Source organism: Cyprinus carpio, chromosome A12, assembly GCF_018340385.1.
Source record: "Cyprinus carpio isolate SPL01 chromosome A12, ASM1834038v1, whole genome shotgun sequence".
Classification (NCBI taxonomy): Eukaryota; Metazoa; Chordata; class Actinopteri; order Cypriniformes; family Cyprinidae; genus Cyprinus; species Cyprinus carpio.
Genome location: NC_056583.1, coordinates 14,457,381 through 14,463,696, shown reverse-complemented (window position 1 = coordinate 14,463,696; position 6,316 = coordinate 14,457,381). Strand labels below are relative to the sequence as shown.

The following is a 6,316-nucleotide window of genomic DNA, read 5'->3' as shown; positions in this document are numbered from 1 at the left end:
GCATTAGTCTTTTGGTGCGTATATCAGATTACACCTCTAAAATAAATAATCTGGTATGTGGATCGTTGAAGCCAATAACATTTTTTATTATATAAAAAAAGAACTAAACTCTTCATATCTGAATATTTTTAAGCTTACGTCCTATAGCACAAAACATTTCAATTAAAAATATTTCAGAATGAATTTTAAACTAATTCTTAAATAAGACTGAAATGCTACAAAACTATTCATGAGTGTTCAGAGATGAGATGAAATGACAAATGATTTCTGCAACCAGTTTGCTTTTGCGTGCGATTAAAAATAAATAAAATCACGCACACCTAATATTTTCATTTGATTTTTATTATTTGTTTTTACATTTTTGATAGATTACAACTAACTTTGTAATAATTTTTACAAAAACTAGTCGATGGAGGGTGTGATGTTAAAACCAAACCACCTTTGACCCTTACCCATAATTCTGTATGCCCTCTTAATGTGTTAGTATATTTATGATGATATAAATTCAACATGACTGTCAAAATTTATGCTCTTGCTCTGTACTTATGGGATATTTACCGTCATCTTCTACTGCAATATGTGACCATTTCCATTCATTTAGAGAAAATCCATTAATTTAGAGAAAAATACTATATTTTAGTTTTTAATTAAAAAATAAATACATTGTTTTAATACTATACAAACGTTTTTACCAAATCCCCCTACCTTTGATAATGTTTTTGGGAAACATGTAGTGGAGATTAAGTACAATTTGCCTGCTGATAAACCTCCACTTTAGCTAAATGTCCTTTTTCTTCATTTTCGTATTCATTAACAAAAAGCTATCAAATCAGCACAGAATTAAACCTAAAGGAATAGTTTACTCAAAAGTGTCAGGATTAGATTAGTTCTCCCTTGAAGTGTTAGGATTTGCATGCTAGAAATAATCAACAAAATACTATAAAATGTTCTATTGAAATGTTTATTTATATTGGCTTGCTTTGACATGAATTCATAAAAAAATATCTTACAATGGCTGTGCTCAATAAAAGCGCATTCACATTAATTAATATCAAAATCATTCACTTATGGCTTCTTTTAAACTAAAGGGTTACAACAGGCGTCTGCCCACTGCATTGCCAAAAGTAATTTCCTGACTAAATGTAACCAAGTTGACAATACGGAGAAATGGCTTTCTATTAAGAGTGAATTTTCACATTTTCAGTACGGAAGACAGTTGAATGCAGAGCTTCTCACCTTCTATTCCTGATTTATTTCTGACATCTGAACACCTTCCTTAGTTTGTATTCTCCACACTTATGTTATTGAATTACTTGTTTATGTTGAGCTTGAACACATCCTGGGTCAGTGGCTGTGCTCCTGCGGGGGGACTCTGCGAGGGGCCTTTCGAAGGCCATGGGAGAGGTGTGGCCTGGGAACAAGAGGAGCAGGGGTAGAAATGACGTAGAGAGATTTGGGGTCACGGAACATCGTGGCACCATGTGTTCGCTCTAGAATGCCGCTCTGCATTTAAAGCTGCCATCTCTTCCACCCCACAGTGTTTCAGACCTCCCGGTTGCAGCAGCTGGGAATGTATACACTGCAGGCAGGGCTTAGCTTTTGTAGAGACCTTCTGCTGCATCATAGTGCAGAAGTTCTTCTGCCTCCAAGAAATCTTTGCAATGGAGTCCAACTGGATAGAGAAAGTTTAGAATATTGTCCAGTAAGAAAGGAGAACTTGCTTACTTTTTTCCCCTGCAGAACACAAAATAAAATGTTTGAAAGAAAGTTTTAGCTGTTTTTATATAGAGAGTGAAACTCAATGGGGTCCAAGACAACACCGGACCAGTGTTGTTACTTTTAACTAAATCTAAAACCATTAAAAAATATATTTGATGATTGAAACAAAGCTGAAATAATAAGTATATTTATGAAAAACTTAAATGAAAATTAAACATTTTAATTAAAATGATGTTTAAGTAGTAAAATGGCCAATGAACTAAAACAAAACATAAAGCTGAATAGAAATATCTAAAAAAAAAAAATATATATATATATATATATATATATATATATATATATATATATATATATATATATATATATATATATATATATATATATATATATATATATATATATACAAAATATTAATAAATTATATAGTAGTACATAAATGCTAATAAAAATAACAAAGATGATTAGATATTAAAAAATAAAACATAATATAAAAAAAATAAAAACAAAAACAAAAAATAAAAAAATAATGTATATAAATAATAATAAAATAACACTGAACTGGACTCCATTGATGTTCATTTGATATAAAAAAAAAAAAATCCAAATATCTTCTGTTTAAAAAAAAAAAAGATACACTGAAGTGAAGTTCACTGACTCTCTCTGCCTCCTCTTCCTCTATTAGATCAAGAGCAACGGGTGTCTCTCCCCTCAAGGTGGTCTGCTCCAGCAAAGTTGGTAGCTAAAGAAACAGATCACACCACATGGAATTCATCAGTTATTCATGAGTTCAAATATAGACACCAGGGTCCCTCTAGTGGTAGGTCAAAGGAACTGAATGTTTAGTCAACCAAGGAAACTTGAAATACACAAGTTACATACCTACAGATTCACATATTTTGAATTAAATATTTTTTTTTTCTGCTGTTGTTTGAAATTAGCTTGATGTATTTCTGCAAAACCACCAAGCAGTATGTGCACACCTGGCACACTCCTCCCTGGCTTTGGAGGCTGCAGTCTCCTGAAGAGTGAGCTGTTGTGTTGAAAATACTTTTCGTATTTCTCCCGTCCTTCCCGAGGGAAGATCCGATGGAATCCACCCATGTGTTTTGCTTCATATTTCTCCATGTGCTCCACACTAGCAGCCTGTGACTGACGAAGCTCCTCGTTCCTTGTGAGGTCGAAACACATGTGGAAGTTTATGTAAGATGTAGGTTACTGCACACTGCACAGTCATAAAACAAGTATGGAGGCCCACTTCTGCCATGACAAAAAGGGTATTTGTGACTTTTTATCTCACAATATGTATTTTTCACAGTTCTGAGTTTGTACCTCACAATTTTGAGTTAACATCTCCAAATGTAGATGTTTTCTCATAATTGTGTTTATAGATATAATATACATTATATAAGCAATTTGGACAGTGTCTTGGAATTCTGAATTTATATATCACTATTCTGTACCAAAATATTTCTTGAGTAAATTCTGCATTTTGTGATAGAAAGATCCTTTGATACATGAAAGTAGGCACCTTTTTAAAGACATATAAACTATTGTGAGAAGATAACACAATATTCTAAAAATAATTTAAAAAATCAGAAGTATGAGATTTGAATTGATACAATCCATTCTCCAAATCCTCTATAAGGTTGGATTACGAGATGAAAACTGCATGATGAAAAAGTTACAAACTTGCTAGAAATAAATTCAGAATTGTGTTATAAACCAGTAATTCTGAGAATTTTTGTTCTGTGGTGGAAATTGGCTTCCATAAACCTTTCTATAAAAGTGCAGCTGTGTTTTTGTGGTACCTGGAGTCTTGGTTCTGCTGGAGTCTCTTCTTTACTCGGCGCTTCTCCTCCTCTGTGATCTTCCTGTGGTCACAGGCCCCCAGGTTAATCAGCACCAAAGTGTCATACAGCAGTCTGTCCTTCACCTCTCTGTCTAAACGGAAGTCTGTGGTGAAACTGGGTGAATGGTTGACCTAAACACAAAGTTTCAAAGGTTGCATACAGCTCGAATGAAAGCAATTCACGTAGCTTTTGTTGCATCAAAAAGTCACAAAAATGGTCAAAAATACTTTATACGGTGATCTGAGCCTCAACAGAAACCCATACCTCAAGTAGCCAAGGTTTATGTCGACTGTCCAGTAACACATCAAATCCCAAGATCTCAAAGCAGGCACTTCTGGATGCATGACTGGGGAAGCAGGAGTGGTAATTGTGTTTGAGAATGGGGTGGGCTGATATTACTGTCTTAATGATGACATCCTCTATGTCCGTTCACATCTTCTCAGTATCATAACTCATGGCTTCCATGTGCTTCTTGAAGCTGGAAAGATTTCTGCAGTTTTAAAGAAAAACACCAGAAAATCATAATCTGCAAGAACATACAGATTACCGTTTGCTGCCGGTATCTTCATCACGCACAAAGTTTTCACTATGCTTGTTGATGGCATAGTTAGTTAAGTGCATGCAAACATCCTCAAAGTTGCATAAAGAAATGTAAATTAACCACTGGTTTTAAGTCAATATTTCAATACAAGCAATTTTTGTAGATTTATTTTGTGTTTTAAGAAATATTAATTACTACTAAAATGCAACTTTTGAAAGTCTGTATATTTACTGTTTTTATAGCCTCTTACCAAATTGTTGCCAGTGAAACGGACTAGTTTGAACATGAAGATACGGAAGGGGTCACAGCTGGTCACTAATACACAAATGCGCAGGTCAAACTTGAACCCATCAATGATGAACGGCTGCAGAAACAAACAAACAAAAAATATTCTATTTAAAAAAAAAAAAAAAATCAATCTAATTGGATATTAGAATTATGACAGAAAATTGTGTTACCTTGGATATGTACACCTGGCAAATCATGTGTTCTCCCGGCCGAATATCTTTGTTGGACTTGGTAAGACAGATACCACGACCTTGGCAGCCTGAGTCTGGCTTGCAGATATATGTTTTGTGCTTTTTAGCTCTGGTGTAGGCTTGGAAGTCATTATAACTGAAGGACGTTGAGAGAGTGGGGGAAAAGGCAAAACGATTAAAACATTCTTTTTATGCTCATTAAAAGATTCAACTATATGACTGAACATGAATTGAGTCAGTCTGCAGGGAGGCACCATATGCGAGGGAAGATGTTGTACTCTTTTGGGAAGAGTTTCAGCATACGGTTCATATTGCGTGTGAGCAAGTCCTTCCTGCAGATTTCATTTCATTTCAACTTATGTTGTGACGTATTGTGACTTGTTACATAAATATTTTATGAACACTACTGTTCAAAAGTTTTTTTTTTTTTTTTTTAAAGAAATTAATACTTTTATTTACTAAGAATGCATGGAACAAAAGTGACAAATACATTTACAATTAATTATTAAAAGATTTCAGTTTCAAATAAATCAAATGCAGTTTTTAACTTTCTATTCATCAAAAAGTCCTGAAAAAATGTATCACAGTTTTTTTTTTTTTTTATTGTTTTATAATAATATAACATTTTTAAACGTTGATAATAATAAGAAATGCCGAAGCTTTCTCACGACTAATTCGTATGTATTTTACGAGGTGGCTAATTCGTACAAATTCGTATGACCTCACTCGTATGATTTTGTACAATTTGTCTAGACCCCAGTGACGGGTAGGTTTAGGGGCGGGGTTAGGTGTAGGTCATTCGTACAAATTCATACGAAGTGTGCAACTTGTAAAATACGTACGATTTAGCACAAATCGTATGAATTTGTACGAGTGGGATTGTACAAATTCATACGAATTAGCCACCTCGTAAAATATGTACGAATTGCCGTGAGATCAGGCTGGAAATGCTTCTTGAATACCAATCAGCATATTAGAATGATTTCTGAAGGATCATGTAACTGAAGTAATGGTTGCTGAAAATTCAGCTTTGTCCTTACAGGAACAAATTTTGAAATATACTGAAATATAAAACAATTATTTTAAACTTTAATAATATTCCACCCTATTACTGTTTCTTACTGTATTTTTGATCAAATAAATGCAACCTTGGTGAGCATAAGAGACTTATTTCATAAATGATGAGGATCGAGCGAAGCCTGAGAAACTTCTAGATTTAGTGAAACACCTGTTTAAGAAACTAAAAATGCTAATGCTTAGCATCATATTTCTGTCCCCATTTCTCTCCACAGATAAGTAACCCACCTGTCAATAACATGATTGAGGTTGTCACTTAATACTTCAACAAACTCATATTTTAAGCAATATGATCTCTTCAGAAGGAGGGCAGCAGTGCTGGCAGTCAGATCACAATCCTCTAAGATGGAAAATTCTCCTGTCCACACCACTTTATCTGTCCAGTGGAAGTGGATTTCATCCTCCCCACTGCGAGCTGTCGTCTGGGTTCTGACAAAAAGGAACAAATTTGCCTCTTCTGTGATGGGTGACCTAACTTGGATATACTTACAAGCTGACGTGCTGAAACCTCAAGATCAAGTGACCTATTAGAAACACAGGAGACCTAAACCTGATACATGAACATGAAAATGAACGCCAGGAGGTGAGCAAGAGTCAGAGAAAGACAACCGCTACTTGTCAAACGTGATGAGAAAAGTGGTTAATTCGTG

The 6,316-nt window shown here is 34.5% G+C and overlaps 1 pseudogene; it reads right to left on the bottom strand.

The window, feature by feature from the left end:
* Positions 1 to 704: 704 nt before the first annotated feature.
* On the bottom strand, positions 705 to 4,935 carry LOC109110197 (annotated as a pseudogene).
* Positions 4,936 to 6,316: the final 1,381 nt, after the last annotated feature.